Source organism: Bos javanicus, chromosome 12 (assembly GCF_032452875.1).
Source record: "Bos javanicus breed banteng chromosome 12, ARS-OSU_banteng_1.0, whole genome shotgun sequence".
NCBI classification, from domain to species: domain Eukaryota; kingdom Metazoa; phylum Chordata; class Mammalia; order Artiodactyla; family Bovidae; genus Bos; species Bos javanicus.
In genome coordinates, this window is record NC_083879.1 from 34121993 (window position 1) to 34139379 (window position 17387).

A 17387-nucleotide genomic window follows, 5' to 3' on the forward strand; every position below is an offset into this window, starting at 1 on the left:
CTGTAGAAGTCAGATACCATGAATTTACAAGAAATTCTTTTAAGTTTCCTTGTCTATAATAGATATTAGAAAACAGATATAAAGCTGAGCTCAGTTGGTAAAGAGACAAAAATCTTCAGTGTGTTCTGGTTCTTTGAAACCTGATAATGCTGACTGGTCGGATTCCCGGAGCCCAGTTTACCTGCCGGACCAGTCCTCTTGAGAAATCAACATCCTTGTGATAAGAGGAGAACAGTGAAGTGAAACAAAGACACTCCTGCAGGACAGTTAAGGTGCCTTATATTCATAGCACTGGAGGCAGGCTCTGACTATGGACCACCACTCAGGGGCCACTGTCCCTGCATCAGGCAGCATCTGCTGCCTGGGGGCAGCAGGGTGGGTCTCAGCCTCGGGCAAGAACCCAATGAGATGAAGTCGTTTTCTGTGCTGTGTCTCAGTCAGGGGTTTAAAAATGCAGAGATGGTGATGTGCTTTCCTGATGTTACATGAAACCGCCTTTGTCCAGCTCCAAATTCAGGATCTGCATCATGTTGAGGATTGATGTCTGTAAGCCACAGGGCTGGGCCCACCGTCCTTGTCCACGGGCAGGAGCCACGTGCTGCCCATGTTCAACTGCACTGGTTTGCACCACACAGACACGACATCTGGAGGGAAGCCTCCTGCACTGGCGCCTCTGTGACATCCCGGGAGACCTCCTCACTTCTCAGAGAAGTGCTACTTGCTTTTTTTAAATTTCCCAAATAATTTTGATGAAATTTTCATAATGGATTTTTAACAGCTGCCAGGTTAATGCCATCATATTAGCATTTGAAATTATTTCCTTCAGTTATTTAGAAAAATGATAGCCACTAACTGTTGAACTAAGCCATTGAATTGTGTACTTGAGAGTTTTCCCCACCACTGTCTTCCGGGTGAGAGGCTTGTGAGTTAAGCTGAGCTCTAGATCCAGACCTGCTGGGGACTAGCTGGGTTGTGGTGGGAAAGCCTCTGCTCTGCATTTCCTTGATATCGGTGAGAGCGAGAGTTATGACCTGAGGGGCGCACTCTGGCCCTACCCCCACAGCTTCTCCCCTGCCTTCTCCCACACAGCACGCACCTTGTCGCAGGGTCCCTGCAACCCTCCAAGAGGACGTGACCCACAATTTCCAGTCCGGAGGACGGGCTGTGTCTGCAATCATCAGGAGCTCCTGTCTTCATCTTGACGTTGTGGGTGGATGACCTCATCCTGGAAGAGATGGAAAGATCCTCAGGCCCCAAATCTGATCCTGTGCACCCCACACCACCCCATCCTACACACTCCTGTGCCAGGTCTGTCCAGTGACCCCAATGACACCTGTCACAATTCCCCAGCTCCACGCACTCCAGGTGCAGCCTGTCCTGTGGCACCAACACCCCTCACGGGCAGCCTCCACGCAGCCTACCTGTTCCCCTTCCCACCGTGGCTGCCCACTCACCCATGCAGGCTCTGACCAGCCTCACCAGGTGCGACCAACAGAGGCTTGCTCCAGTTCACACCCCTCGCTTCCTGCTGGCGGCTCCTGGAGGATGCCTAGGAGTGGGACTCGGGGGGTCCTGGGAGGCACATTAACATGTCAGAGACGGAGGGAGAGGTTGACTTTGGGAAGGGGGTCAGTAGAAGGAAGTCGTGAGTAATGCTGTGTCCGCTGGCTGCGTACATGGAGTCCTGAGGAGAGAACGGTCCCTGTCAGGGGTCCAGGGACGAGGAGAGGAGAGATGAGGCTCCTTAAGGGGGGAGATCTCTGAGCTGAACCTTAAGAAAGGCAGCAGCTTCAGGGGCAGGCAGTGAGAAGAGGGTCGGGACTGGATGCAGTGGGGCGGCGCCACCAGAATCATAGGAACAAACCTGTGGTGGTTGGTTCTCCAGAACCGGAGTTGGGGGTGCTGAGGGGGGCAGACAGCAATTGCCCAGCCCCCCTCACCCCGGTCCAGCCCCTACCGTGCATCTCTGGGTCCCTGGGTCCCCTGTGCCATGTTCTCTCCCCCACTGTCTCCTCTCCCCACGAATGGATGGAAACATGCCTGGTTGGTGAGGAGCCCCGATGGCTATAGGCAGAGCTGGGCTTTGGCACACTGACCCATCCGTGCTGGGCCTCAGGGCCCCTCGGGTCTGTGCTCTCCGTACAACTCCCAGTGGAAGGACGGGAGGGCCAGGCCTGATGCCAAAGTCTCTTGGGGGCCCAGTGGCACAGTCTGATGCTGACATTTTTGTTCCTTGGTTGTCATTAAGAAAAGATCTTACATTTAAATTCAGAATGAACCTTTACCTCAGTAAGAGTTCTTCCTATCGGTGCAGTTTGTGTGTGTGTGTGTGTGTGCGTGTGTGTGTGTGTACTTTCAATCCGTCATGTGAGAAACAAATGTTCCAGGCGGGTTGCTAGGACTCCCCAGCAGAGCATCTCTGCCTGACTCCCCCATTTCCAACTGAGAACCGGTCTCCATGGACACCAGCCTGATGACAAGGGGAGATGGATGGTGTAAGAGAATCTTAGTATGAGGGCCTCTTTGGACACGTAGAATGTGACTAATTTCTCTATGAAAGACACATTTTATAAGAAGAACATAAATATTCAGCATCTTGGCCTTGGACCCTTCACTCCCCACTTTTCAAGTCGGGAGGCCCGCACTGGGAGCCTGCCTGGTGGCCTCCCCTCCTCCACCCGCGTTCCCTGTTTGACTCACAGCCCTGCCCACCTCTTTATTTATGAGACATGCCTCCTGTTTTCCACGGAAAATTGTTCCACTGAGCTTCCTGTAGGGATATTTTGGGAATAAGAACCTTGGCTTTTGATTTTTTTTTTTCCTTCTACTTGGTTTAACAGCTCTGATTCCTAATTCCTTTGAATTTTCTGCCTCCCTCGCTGCTCTTTAGGCTAAAAAATAACAAATCTCTTGTCTCGTTTAGCATCTTGTTTTCAGTTCATAAAACCTGTATGTATCTACAGCACAAAGTTCTTTACCTCTGTGATATTTTCATTTTAGATATACAACATGAAGTGTTTGAGGAGCAAAAACGTTTTGCTCACTTGCATTTTATTATCATGAAATGCCGAAAAGGTCTTGTGTGAGTTAAGTTTGCAGAGGGTTTCAAAGCTAGGGCCCTACCTGAGACGCTTCCTCCCAAGACTGTCTTGACCTGTTTTTCTTTGAGGCTGGACTGTAAGTTTTAATTGTGTTTTCTTTTCTTTCTAAAACAGTGCCAGGAGTGATAAAAGATGAAGGATAGAATTTGGAAAGTCACTGCAATTAGATGTAAATGACTAGTGAACCATGAGCCGCTGGAACTCCTCTCAGCACTCACGGTTCGTGGGTGATTTGCCTGGACCCGCTGCATGTTAGTGTCCAGGTAGAAATGATCTGTGAGACCAAGCCCCAGCTCCACTCACTGGGGCCGTGAGACTGGGCAGTTTCCACCCTGGGCTCATGAGGAGGGTCAGCCAGCTTGCCACCTGAGCGCCCACAGGACCTGCTTGCTGTAGGGTGGCGGGAGCAGGTACTTCTCTCCACGGCCACCAGGTGTCGAGGAGCACATACCTGCAGGGCTGATGTCCCCAAGAGACCAGGGGAGGCCCCTGCCTGCCGTCACCCTTCTGCCGGCTTGGTCTTGCCTGGGAGCTCTGGAGCCCAGCAGACACGATTAGGGCAATGCTTTGGTCTCGTGTTTGTAATATCTGGGGGCTGGTGACTCAGCCGTCCAGACCCAGACAAGAATTTTTTAAAAAGACCAAAACAATCCCTTCAGTTTCTTCATGGCTTATTTGAAACCTGGCTGGGAACCAGAACCCTTTCAGGAATGGATTATCGTGTGGACCACGATGTAGGAATTTACAAGGATTTTTCAAACATGAATACATCAACAAAGGGAGAGTTATCATGGATTATTTTACGCTTAAGGTGCAGACACCTTTAGAATTGAAGTGGCAGGTGCAGGCTTCCCTCTGTGTCCTCCTCCCACGCCCTCCCGTGGCACCCTGTCCTCCTGCCCTGTGCATCAGCTCCGTGGAGGTGGCGGTGTTATCTGGCCACTCACTGTTGTCCACTCAGAGCCAGGAGTGTCTGGATGCAGGTGGAGGATACCTATACACGCGTGTACCTGAGTGAATGGAAAGCTGGCTTCTCTTAGTGACTCATCTTCTGAGTTGTGCATACTCGGTGCTTAAAAGATCATTACCTATGCCTGTGTGTTTTGATGGCTTTGTTCTAGAAGGTAAGTGAAGCTGAGAATAAGCACGTTGCTCCGAGTGTCTGGCAAGACAGGTGAAGGCAGTTCCACGTGGTAGGGACTTTGTGCTGGTCATGTCTGCATCCTTGTTGCCAAGCCACCATGAGGCACAAAAGAGGCACCCAATAAATATTCATGGGATGAGCCCATGAGCCGCAGTCACTCTGGACTTGAGCCCAAGATACCAGCCCTTTGGCTTACTGCTCTCCTCTTGTCTTGACCCTGAGCTGATCTGAACTTCCTCTTCACCGGCCCAGCGCCCAGGTACCTCCCTCCTGGGCCATCTGTCCTGCCCTCTGTACTCCGGCTGCAGGAAGACACAGTGCCTACATCACCACTAGGTGCTCCCCCACCTCCTCGCCTGGACTGGACCCCAGCTGTCACCCAGGAGCACGCTGCCCCAAAGCCCCCTGAACCTCGGCGGCAGGAAGAGGGGTCAGCATCCTTGACTTCAGTTTCACATTTTGTAAACCAAATCAGAACAGAAACCCACTCCCCATGGCCTGTTGTGGGGTCAGGAAGCTGCCTGCCCCTCTTTATTGCTGACCTTAATTGGTGTCGCCGTCACCCCCTCCCACGGCCCACATCCCAGCATCTGGAACCCTTCCTGACATCCCAGGTGGCCCTGCCTCCACTCCCAGGGCCTCCCGTGGCCGCACCCGGAGCTGCTCCACCTGAGAGTCTCCACTCCTCCGTCACGACCTCCACCCTCCCGGCACTTCCTCTCCTGGTCTCTCCTGCACCTGCTTGTCGGCTGCACCGGGCCCACCTCCAGACGTCTTCTGTGAGTCAGCCTAGTTTTCTGTCCCAGAAAACTGAATAAGTTCTCAAGCTCACAGCACATCAGCATAAAAGCAACAAAAACTGCTGAAAATGGCTCGTGTCTCGTGGTTCCATCAAGCCCGCATCTTATGATTTAGTGACTGAATGACATTTGGATATAAAGCATTGCAATTAAATCAAAAGGAAAAGAGTAACTCACAGCGGAGAAACCTGGCAGTGCCGCCTGAGTCAGGGGAGGACGGCTGATGTCACCAGTGATGTCTTGAGGATGTGTGTACCTCTAATGCGAGAATTCTCCCAGATCCAAGCCTGGTCTAATAATGAGAAAAGCATCAGACAAACTCAAATTGGAGGAAATTTCTATAAAGTACTTCACAATTCTTTTTAAAAACTGTCATGAAAAATAAGAAAAGCCCAAGAAACTATCCCAAATCAGAGGATATTTGGGCTCTGGTCACAGCTGGCACCCACCTCGGTCATGTAGTCGTGACAAGTGCCCTTGACAGTGGGGTGACACGTGTAAGATGCCAACAAGAGGGGATGGTGGGTAAGGGACACACAGGAAACCCCTGTACTATCTTTGCCAGTTTTACCAAAGTAGAGAATTATTTACCTAAGATCCCTTTCTGATGATCCCAGCATCTCTTTGTGGAGTCAGTTATGCCAGGGCAGAGTGATCCCTAGGCCCCCACATCAGACCCCATAGTGTATTCCCCACCCTAGACACCATGCTGAATCGCAGGACATCCATCCATCCATTCAACCATCCATCTACCCATCCATCCATCCATCCATCTGTCTGTCCAATACCAGCCAGCACTTCAGACCAGGTACTGGAGAAATGCTGGTGAGAAAGTCGTGAGTGAAACAGACCTTGTCCATCCCATCTTGAAGGTCATGTCAGCAGAGAAGACAGACATGTACGGGAAGACATGGAATGATGGGGCCCTGTGGGCACCAGGGGAAACAAAGAAGGAAAACCAAGCCAGCCTTCAGCCAGGAGCACCTAAGAGCGTCCTGATCTGGGCTCTTGTGGTCCTGCCCCGGCACTACTGACCCCTGTGTTGTATTGCAGAACTTCATCATATTATATAACTTCACGATTGACAAAGCTAATCATTCAGTAGTAAAACTCCGGGATGCTATACCTCTCCGTGGGTTATCCAATAATGCACACAGGACATAAAACATATTCAATGACAGCTGTGCAGGAAAGAACTTTTTTAGGAGGCGATCAGGCCCCGAGGTGGCTGTGTAGTCAGGGGTGATGTCCGAGATTCTCCATGTGCCGAGCTCCAGAGCAGATGCGGGTGGGGTGGGGTGGGAGACAATAGAGGGCACTGGAGGATGGCCAGTCTCCCTGGATTCCATCCCCACCCCCAGATCTGTGCGGAGACAGAGAGAAGGAAGTGAGACTGGAGCTCTGGGAATAATGTCCCCTGTAGCCCTGAAGCAAGTCTCAGCCCAGTAAACCACACAGAGCTCCCCTGACCGTTCAGAGCAGCGTGAGTATGGAGGAGTGTGAGCAGGTAACACAGAACTGGATATCGGGGAAATAGAACATCCTCCCAGGCCAGGGGCAGGAAAGCCACACCTGGCTGAAGATACTACCTCCTTAGTGATGAGAGGATAGGATTCACTCTAGAAATGCATGGTATCATGTGGGGTTTTCAACCAGTGCCTCACCCCCTTGTGAACTGCCTGCACGTGGCAGAATCATTCCTTTCTAGAAGGAAGTCTGCGTATCCAGAGCCTCACAGGAGCCTAGAGCTCACCTAGATACGTGGGATGGAGGGCGGGAAGGCAGACGGCAGAAGCGATGCAACAGTAGCCAGATTTCAGTCTTCTCTGGAGAGCTTCAGTGGACATACCCGAGGACAATAACAGTAATGCCACCGCTGCTACTGCGCAGGGCTCTAGAGAAAGCTTGTGCCTGTGCTGCCATGTTCAGTCTTCATAAGAAGTCTGTGAAGTAGGTATGATTCCCCAGAGTCCTAAGCCTTAGGACGGAAGTGCCTCAGCCCACTGGCTTCCCAGGTGGCCCAGTGGTGAAGAATCTGCGTGCCAATGCAAGGAGACGTGGGTTTGATCCCTGGGTCAGGAAGATGCCCTGGAGGAGGGCATGGCAACCCACTCCAGTATTCATGCCTGGAGAATCCCGTGGACAGAGCCTGGTGGGCTACAGTCCATGGGGTCGCAAAGAGTCGGACTCAACTGAGCACGGCATGGCCTCACCCCACGTGCCCAATTGCTTCTTTAAGATGGAACCAGGATGTGAACCTTGGTCTGACTCGGTGGTCTGGATCTCATCCCCATGCACCTGAGCAGGCACCGTGCTGGGTCAGGTTTATGTCCAAGACAGTATCCTTGCTGCTGACATGTTTTGTTGCCCCGTGTGTGACAGCAGGAGTGAGGAGGAGGTTCTTGGCATTATCACCCACTTTGCCATCTTTCCAGAAGACTGTTGGCTCTGTTTTTGTGTTGGCAAAAGTTTTAACACTGTGAGGCTTTAAAGAATTTTTGAGCAAAAGGGTCCTGTCTGTGCTCACTTTATTAACAGCTGTCCTTGGGGCTCCAGTAGCCAGAGGACTTAAAGAAATGAGGATCTGCAGCTGGTTGCAGCATGTTATTGATTTTGTTGGCAGAGTTAGTTGGCAACATGTGCCTGCTATATTAATGATTCAACTCATATGTCCTTTTCTCATTTTGTTTATAGAAAATAAAAGAAGTATGCATATCCAATCAAGGATACTAAGAGTGAACTGCAGAAACTAAAGTTGAACACAGAAGTATGTGAGGGAAAAAGTTATTCTTTGTCACATGGTAAATGTTTTCTCAGAATCACAAGCAGCAGCCGTGACTAACCCTAGAAAAATAACAAAACAAAACATCTAGAGTCACTGATGCAAATTTATTTTTTTTTAAAGTCCCTGAACCACTGTCAAAAACCATTGTCCTTGTTTAAGCAAGTACCCTTTTTCAGAACTATTCTGGATTGAGACGGTCTTAGAATCTTCATGCCTGGATAAATTGAATGAAGCCTTGGAAAGATAGTGGATAAGATGAAGGGAGACGCAGAAAGGGAATTGACGACCGAGCCTGTGTGTGGCCTGGCACAGCGTGATGGGTGCTCAGACCAGCCCTCTCGCAGGTCCAGCTCCGCCATGGGTGTCCCTGGGGCAGACGTCAGCTGCCCTGTTACGTCAGGGCTCCTGTGGTGTCCCCACTCGGTTGACAAACAGACGTCATCACAGGGTCGTGTAGACCGTGCCCCGCCCCCCGAACCTCCCACTCCTGCACAGTTCAGTCCACTGCGTCTGGCTCCCGTTCCCGAGCTTCTGTTAAAACCACCTGCTGGAATGTTACCAGGGGTCTGTGTGTGAAACCAGAGACCCTTCTTTCTCCCTCTCCACACCCCTCTGTGCCATGATGCTCTTGGCAGCTCAGAAGTCTTCTCCCCTGGCCTCCCTTTGGTCCAGGTTCTTCTCCAGCCATCGATGCCTCCTCCCCAGTGTCTGTCACTGGCTCTTTTTCTTTCACCATCTTCTTTAAGCGTCACCCAAGCTTTCATCCTTGACTGTCTCATCCATCACTAAGCCCGACGCACAAATGGCTCCCCAGCTCCCACGTCCAAACCAAACCATCTCCCAAATTCCAGACTTGGTTTAGTCTGGAAACTGAAAACTCAGCCTTTTTCTTTTTTTACTACCAATTGTAAAGCATTTTTTATATTCTCAAATGGTTTCTTTCTTTAAAAAAATGTATCCTATTCTTATTTCATGGCTACAATATATTTCTTCTTTTAAAATTGAAATATAGTTGATTTACAATACTGTGTTAATTTCTGCTGTACAGCAAGGTGACTCAGTTACACACATATATATTGTTTTTCAAATTCTTTTCCATGATGCTTTATCACAGGGTATTGAATACAGTTCTCTGTGCTGCACAGTAGGACCTTGTTGTTTATCCATCCTGTATATAACAGCTTGCGTCTGCTCATCTCAAACTCCCAGTCCATCCCTCCCCCACCCCACCCGCCTTGGCAACCATAAGTGTGTTCTCTGTGTCTGTGAGTCTGCTTCTGTTTCATAGATAGGTTCATTTGTCATATTTTAGATTCTACAGGCAAGTGGTTTCGTATGGTATTTGTCTTTCTCTTTCTGATGTTCTTCATTTCACAGTAGGATGATCTCTAAGTGCATCCATGTTGCTACAAATGGCATTTTGTTTTTTATGACCCAGCAGTATTTCACTGTACTCCTGCACCACGTCTTCTTTATCCATTCCTCTGTCGATGGGTGTTGAGGTTGTCTCCGTGTCTTGGCTATCGGGAATGATGCTGCTGTGAACACTGGGGTTCATGTATCTTTTTGGATTAGAGTTTTGTCTGGCTACATGCCCAGAAGTGGAATTTCTGGCTCACATGGTAGCTGTGCATTTAGGTTTCTGAGGAGCCTCCATACGGTTCTCCATTGTGGCTGCACCATTGTCTGGACACACACATTCTGTTTATCCAGTCATCCATCAGTGGACGTCTAGGTTGCTTCCACCTTCTAGCTACTGTGAACGTGGTGTATATACTAATATTTTAATACTAAAAATAATGGCTATCCCTTATACAGCACTGTCTATGTAAGATACTGCTCTGACATATATGAATCCCTTTAAACCTGGCAGCCAGCCTATGAGTTGGGCACTATTATTATCCATATCGTACCAGCGGGAACTGCACAGTGCATCGTCTATAGTGTTACACGATAGCAACCAGGAGAGAGAGGATGTGTCACCGATGCTCGTCTGGGAATATCACTGGTGCATTATAATGGAAGGTCTTTTGTGATGTGTGAAATGTGTTTTATATATAAATGAGCACAGTGAGATGTGTTGTGGTAATACTTCTTTTCATCTGGAAAGAGTTGAGTATGAACATGAGGCTCCACTTCTGATTTATTGCAGTGTTCAGTCCCAGGTTTTACCTTTATTCTTGAGGCGCTTGGTTTTGCTTTCAGTGTAATAGACCTCCGTTCTGAGCTTGGTGTGCAGACATGTACCGATAGTTCGTGTTGAGGTTCTGCAGGTAATCATGCTATTCAGCACCGATGCTGTGTTGCATTAAGTGAGTAATAAAAACCATGTATGGAGGGAAAGAAGCCTCATGAGTGTAAGGGAACTTGGTCCTGGCTGCTTGAATCTGGCAACGAAACTGAGATTCAAGTGCCCCAGCCTGGCTGTGAGTCGAGATCCTTCGGTCTGCTGCCTCTGACTCTGAACGCACTGCCGCAGGCAATGGTCCCTTCCTCACAGCGTCATGGTGACCGTTGCTCTGTGGGCTGCTCCTGATTTGGGATGCATCCTTCTGCCCTCTGTCTGACAGCTGATTCCTTCTTGCCATTTACACCTGAGTTTAAGACCTTTCCTGACTGTCAGGTTATTCTTCATCGCTGCCCCTGTATTAAATCCTTGCCTAGACCTTTTTACTCCCTACCTTTTTACCATTCTTCAACTTTCTGTTCACCACCAGTCTCCTGATTAAATGTAAGCTCCATGAAAGGATAAGCCTGTGCTTGTTTCCTACTGTTTACACCCGAGCACTAGGACTTTGATTAGAAAATTGTAGGTGCAGAGTCACTAAATGGAAGACAACAGATGGACCATAAGTGGATCTCTGGCAACTTAGAATCTTGCTGCTGCTGCTAAGTCACTTCAGTCGTGTCCGACTCTGTGTGACCCCATAGATGGCAGCCCACCAGGCTCCCCCGTCTCTGGGATTCTCCAGGCAAGAACACTGGAGTGGGTTGCCATTTCCTTCTCCAATGCATGAAAGAGAAAAGTGAAAGTGAAGTCACTCGATCGTGTCTGACTCTTCGTGACCCCATGGACTGCAGCCTACCAGGCTCCTCCGTCCATGGATTTTCCAGGCAAGAGTACTGGAGTGGGGTGCCATTGAATCTTACAATAACATAATTGAAAGGAAAACAAATGTTAATAAAGGAGAACTCTTCTCATTGAGCCAGTTTAAACTCAATTCTAAATTGAGGCTAAATCAACTCAAGAGTTAAGTATAATGGCTAAAATATTCTCCAGTTTCTAATGACCGCGTGATATTCTGATACCAGAGTTTGCTGATCAGATTAGCTGTGATGCTGGCATCGTTTCTACTTTATGGAATTGGAAAAGTCATGACAAAGTTGTTTATCCAGCTTTGTAAAAGTTAAGTATTTAGTTCAAAGAAACGTGGAGACTGTCTGTAATTTCAGCAGGAGTTGAAATGAGTGAAGGTTTTCATCTCGCCTGCAGGAGGTTTCCTGGACGGCAGCCTCTCGGCTCTGCTGCTGATCCCGGGGCTGCTCCGGGTCTCACAGGTCACTGCCGGATGGGAAGGGAAGCAGGCCCTCACAGTCATTTACCACCTTTCTTTCTCCCTTAATTGACATCCTCTCCCTGAGAAAAAGAAGCTTTCCCTGCGGAGGAAAGACTTTCTATTGAAAAATTAGGATCTAGAATAGAAAAAAGTACCTAAAACTAAGAAATAATATGGCAGCAAACACTACATTTACTCTAAGCCCTCCTGACCCTGTCTAGCTGTCCAAACAAAGCTGACCATGAGCTTTTTCTGTCTCATACAAACGTGTTTTTCTATGTGTAAAATAGAGCAAATGTTTACTCTGGAATTCATTAAGATAATAAGCACCACTGATGTACATTTTTCTTTCTGGAAAGTTCTCAGAGATCCCCAAGCACAAGAGCAGAATCCTAGAATGTTATGTGTTTTAGTGATTTGTGAACTGGCACAGACATGGTGTGTAACTGAACTGTAGTTAATGCAGCGAGGTAGAAAATTAGGACCCCAATACATTAGCAATTAGGGTTTTACACTGTAAGTCAGGGCTAGGAATCCAGGTGTTCTATCAATATCGGTTTTGGTATCACGCCCAGAACAGAAATATAAGGAGTTGGCAATGAACACAGTGCGAAGCTTGCCTGCTTCACAGGCGAGGAGTAGGTCTGTCCCATTGGGAATAATCTGTCCCATTTTCCTCATTAGAGTTTCATGAAATACAATGGCCACACTGATTATAAACTGTGCAGAGCAAACTTCTCATGGGTAGAGTGACCGTCTCGGGCCATGTGGGTGCTCCATCCCTGAGCAATACGTGAAGGCCAGTTACATCCAGGTCTGCAGGGGAGGTGGGTGTTCCAAAGAAAAGTTGAGTTTATGGATGTTATGTTTTTGTGTCTTTATTCGTGTTACAATATCATTTGTGCAAAAGGTGAAACAAAGCTCTTTGTTAATAGAGAATATGTGTATATATATATAAACAAACCTCAGTCAATCTCTTCCATCAAGAAGCTTCCATGAGGAGAAGGAAATGGCAACCCACTCTAATATTCTTACCGGAAAAATCCCATGGACAGAGGAGCCTGTTGGGCTATAGTTTATGGGGTCACAAAAGAATTGGACGTGACTGAGCGAGTAAACAACAAACAATGCATCAATTAGAACTCCCTTATTTGGGGAAGACTTTTTGAATAAAGTATTCATAAATGCAAAAGAAAAAAAAAAGAAGAAGCTTCCATAAGCCTCTTATCCTTCTCCATCAGAGGGCAGACAGACTGAAAACCACAATCACAGAAAACTAACCAATCTGATCACATGGATCACAGCCTTGTCTAATTCAATGAAACTATGAGCCATGCCGTGTAAGGCCACCATCAACATTTTAGGAATCAGTGAATTAAAATGGACTGGAATTGGTGAATTTAACTCAGATGACCATTGTATCTATTACTGTGGGCAAGAATCCCTTAGAAGAAATGGAATAGCCATCATAGTCAACAAAAGAGTTCGAAATGAAGTACTTGGATGAAATCTCGAAAATGACAGAATGATCTCTGTTCGTTTCCAAGGCAAACCATTCAGTATCACAGTAATCCAAGTCTATGCCCTGACCCGCAATGCTGAAGAAGCTGAAGTTGAAGGGTTCTATGAAAACTTACAAGACCTTCTAGAACTAACACCCAAAAAAGATGTCCTTTTCATTATAGGGGACTGGAATGCAAAAGTCAAGAAATACCTGGAGTAACAAGCAAATTTGGCCTTGGAGTACAGAATGAGACTGGGCAAAGGCTAATAGAGTTTTACCAAAAGAACACACTGGTCATAGCAAACACCCTCTTCCAACAACACAAGCGAAGATTCTACATATGTCCATCAGCAGATGTTTGATACCAAAATCAGATTGATTATATTCCTTGCAGCCAAAGATAGAGAATCTCTATACAGTCAGCAAAAACAAGACCAGGAGCTGACTGTGGCTCAGATCATGAACTCCTTATTGCCAAATTCAGACTGAAATTGAAGAAAGTAGGGAAAACCACTGGACCATTCAGGTATGACCTAAATCAAATCCCTTACGATTATACAGTGGAAGTGAAAAATAGATTTAAGGGACTAGATCTGACAGACAGAGTGCCTGAAGAACTATGGACGGAGGTTCGGGACATTGTACAGGAGGCAAGGATCAAGACCATCCCCAAGAAAAAGAAATGCAAAAAAGCAAAATGGCTGTCTGAGGAAGCCTTACAAACAGCTGTGAAAAGGAGAGAAGTGAAAATCAAAGGAGAAAAGGAAAGATATACCCATTTGAATGCAGAGTTCCAAAGACTAGCAAGGAGAGATAAGAAAGCCTTCCTCAGTGATCAGTGCAAAGAAATAGAAGAAAACAATAGAATGGGAAAGGCTAGAGATCTCTTCAAGAAAATTAGAGATACCAAGGGAACATTTCTTGCAAAGCTGGGCACAATAAAGGACAGAAATGGTATGGACCTAACAGAAGCAGAAGATATTAAGAAGAGGTGGCAAGAATACGCAGAACTATGCAAAAAAGATCTTCATGACCCAGATAATCACAATGGTGTGATCACTTACCTAGAGCCAGACATCTTGGAATGTGAAGTCAAGTGGGACTTGGGAAGCATTACTCTGAGCAAAGCTAGTGGAGGTGATGGAATTCCAGTTGAGCTATTTCAAATTCTGAAAGATGATGCTGTGAAAGTGCTGCACTCAATATGCCAGCACATTTGGAAAACTCAGCAGTGGCCACAGGACTGGGAAAGGTCAGATTTCATTCCAATCCCAAAGAAAGGCAATGCCAAAGAATGCTCAAACTATCGTACAATTGCACTCATCTCACATGCTAGTAAAGTAATGCTCAAAATTCTCCAAGCCAGGCTTCAATAGTACATGAACTGTGAACTTCCTGATGTTCAAGCTGGTTTTAGAAAAGGCAGAGGAACCAGAGATCAAATTGCCAACATCTGTTGGATCATGGAAAAAGCAAGAGTTCCAGAAAAACATCTATTTCTGCTTTATTGACTATGCCAAAGCCTTTGGCTGTGTGGATCACAACAAACTGTGGGAAATTGTTAAAGAGATGGGAATACCAGACCACCTGACCTGCCTCTTGAGAAATCTGTATGCAGGTCAGGAAGCAACAGTTAGAACTGGACATGAAACAACAGACTGTTTTCAAATCGGAAAAGGAGTTCATCAAAGCTATATATTGTCACCCTACTTATTAACTTATATGCAGAGTACATTATGAGAAATGCTGGGCTGGATGAAGCACAAGCTGGAATCAAGATTGCTGGGAGAAATATCAATAACCTCAGATATGCAGATGATACTACCCTTATAGCAGAAAGTGAAGAAGAACTAAAGAGCCTCTTGATGAAAGTGAAAGAGGAGAGTGAAAAAGTTGGCTTAAAGCTCAGCATTCAGAAAACTAAGATCATGGTGTCTGGTCCCCTCCTTTTATGGCAAATAGATGGGGAAACAGGGGAAACAGTGACAGACTTTATTTGGGGGGACTCCAAAATCACTGCAGATGATGACTGCAGCCATGAAATTAAAAGATGCTTGCTACTTGGAAGGAAAGTTATGACCAATCTAGACAGCATATTAAAAAGCAGAGACATTACTTTGCCAACAAAGGTCTTTCTAGTCAAAGCTATGGTTTTTCCAGTAGTCACGTGTGTATATGAAAGTTGGACTATAAAGAAGTCTGAGCTCTGAAGAATTGATGCTTTTGAACTGTGATGTTGGAGAAGACCCTTGAGAGTCCCTTGGACTGCAAGGAGATCCAGCCAGTCTATCCTAAAGGAAATCAGTCCTGAATATTCATTGGAAGGACTGATGCTGAAGCCTAGACTCCAATACTTAGGCCACCAGATGGGAAGAACTGACATGTGGAAGGACTCTGATGCTGGGAAAGATTGAAGGCGGGAGGTGAAGGGGACGACAGAGGATGAGATGGTTGGATGGCATCACCGACTCAAATGGACATGAGTTTGAGTAAACTCCGGGAGTTGGCGATGGACAGGGAGGCCTGGCATGCTGCAGTCCATGGAGTCACAAAGAGTCGGATATGACTGAGTGACTGAACTGAACTTTTAAACAAACCAGCAGAACCTGGGGCTTTATAACTGAAGGTAGTATATGGTCTTGTGACCCTGGTTGCTCACAGTTTGGGGTGATGCTGCAGTGAGTGTAAAAGCAAGAACTAAGACTAGGGGTGACTCAGTGGGACAGGAGTTGGGGGAACGGTCACAGAGGGAAGAATTCTGTTCATCAGAAATCGGAAAATCCAGGAGGTCACGCTTCATCAAAGGGAAGTTGCTTCCCCCCAGAAGGGGAATAGACGTCAAACGGAAGGCAGGCTGAGTGCAGAGTTCAAGTGCGGTCCCCCTGATGTGTAGACCAGACCCCTCTGGTTCTCAAGGACTGGCTGCCTGGTGGGCCATCAAGGCGGTGACCCCTGTTAACCTTGCTCTGCTCTTAAGAACGATTAGCTTTCCAGTTATAAAACAGCAAACTCTTTCCCTTTAATTCAGACATTGTTGAGGGGACCCTGGGTTCCTTGTCAAGCCACAGTTTTCACCATGGCTGTTTTCTGTTAAAGTACCATCCTTTGTGGATAAAGTGGAATTATGTCGAGGAAGAACACAATGTCATTACAGTTGAACTTAATAACAGAAAGTGGATTTTTCCAGTGGGTAGGCACTGCCCCAAAGTTCTTTGGAACTTGAAATGACTTTTCCCACAGGAGGTAGAAATAAGAATTAGGATCCCAGTTCCAGTCCACAAGAGCCGGTTTAATTTACGATAGAGCTGGACCATAGTTACAGGGACCAAATTTTCTGAGCCCAAACTGGGACTTTTGATTTGACAAGTAAGCATGTTCTTACTGAAACAAAAGAAGAGAATGTGGAAAGTGGATTTGCATTGCGAGGCCCGGGATGTACTGTGTCGTCAGATTTCAAACGCTCTGCTGTTTCTCCAGCAAAGGGCAGTGCCCACTCCAATACGGGGGATCAGGATTGCAGCCCTCCCCGCCCCACTCACCCTCAGCTTGAGGCCTCAGGAGGTGGCCCCACCGCTGTGTGGCCACTGATCCGGGGCCATCACTCTCTAACCCCTCAGTTGCTCCCATAGTCCCCCTGCCATGGGGCTAGACCCACTGCAGGCTCAGGGAGAATCCCAACCTTGACCCAATGACCTCTAGGGCCTGGCTCCGTGTCCCCAACCACCTTGCCCGCGCCCTCCTAACTGCAAGCTGCTCCTAGCCACTGTCAGTTTTGGTGGTGCTTCCTGGTCCCATCACCTTGTCCCGGGGCTTAGACTGGGTTTGGGCCCTTATGGCCGCAACCGTGCTGGCTGCCTGCCCACCTGGACCCCGGCTTGCTGCCGGTCTCACTGTCCACACCAGCCCATCTGCAGACACCAAAACTCAGCCCAGAGGCTTGGTGCTGCTTCAGCCAACAGGGTCCTGAGAGCAAGGACTTTGGACCAACACACCTCAGTCTGAGGTCTTATCAGCCTCTATGATCTGTGGGGGCTTAAACCATCTGACGGAAATTTCTGAGCCCCAGTTTCCTTCTGTTTGAATCAGGGATGTTGATAATAATAGCTGTGATATTCTTCATGTTTACTATGTGAGAAGTATCATTGCGAGAACTCTGTGTTCACTCACTCACGCCTCACAGTCCCGGTCTGAAGTAAGTGCTGTTATGACCCGGTTTTACAAACGAGGAAAGGAAACCAGCACTTTGGTGATTTGCCTAGATAATCACTTCCGGTAAGTGATGCAGCCAAGACTCTAGCCCAGCGCACCTTCAGACTGGCACTCGCAGCCTCAGAAATGACCCGTGTGAGGCTCCAGCCAGGGCCCAGTGGGTGGGAGACCATAGTAAGTAAATCACTCCCCTTCTCGGTTCGATATCGCCATCTCCCGGAAGGTGTGCTTAGAAATAGCAGTTGCCCTAGTCTATGAAGGTGTATTCCTAAATCCACAGTCCTATG

General features: G+C 47.5%; 1 protein-coding gene and 1 long non-coding RNA gene across 2 annotated transcripts in view; one reads left to right on the forward strand and one right to left on the reverse strand.

The window, feature by feature from the left end:
• The window catches only part of SPATA13 (spermatogenesis associated 13), a 289978-nt gene that overhangs the window by 100772 nt on the left and 171819 nt on the right, over positions 1-17387 (forward strand). The window lies entirely within an intron of this gene.
• On the reverse strand, positions 1100-5448 carry LOC133258405 (uncharacterized). Its single transcript, XR_009740008.1, has 3 exons — positions 5223-5448; positions 1455-1684; positions 1100-1225 (listed from the first exon to the last, which is right to left on the reverse strand). It is a non-coding gene; the product is annotated as an uncharacterized LOC133258405 (long non-coding RNA).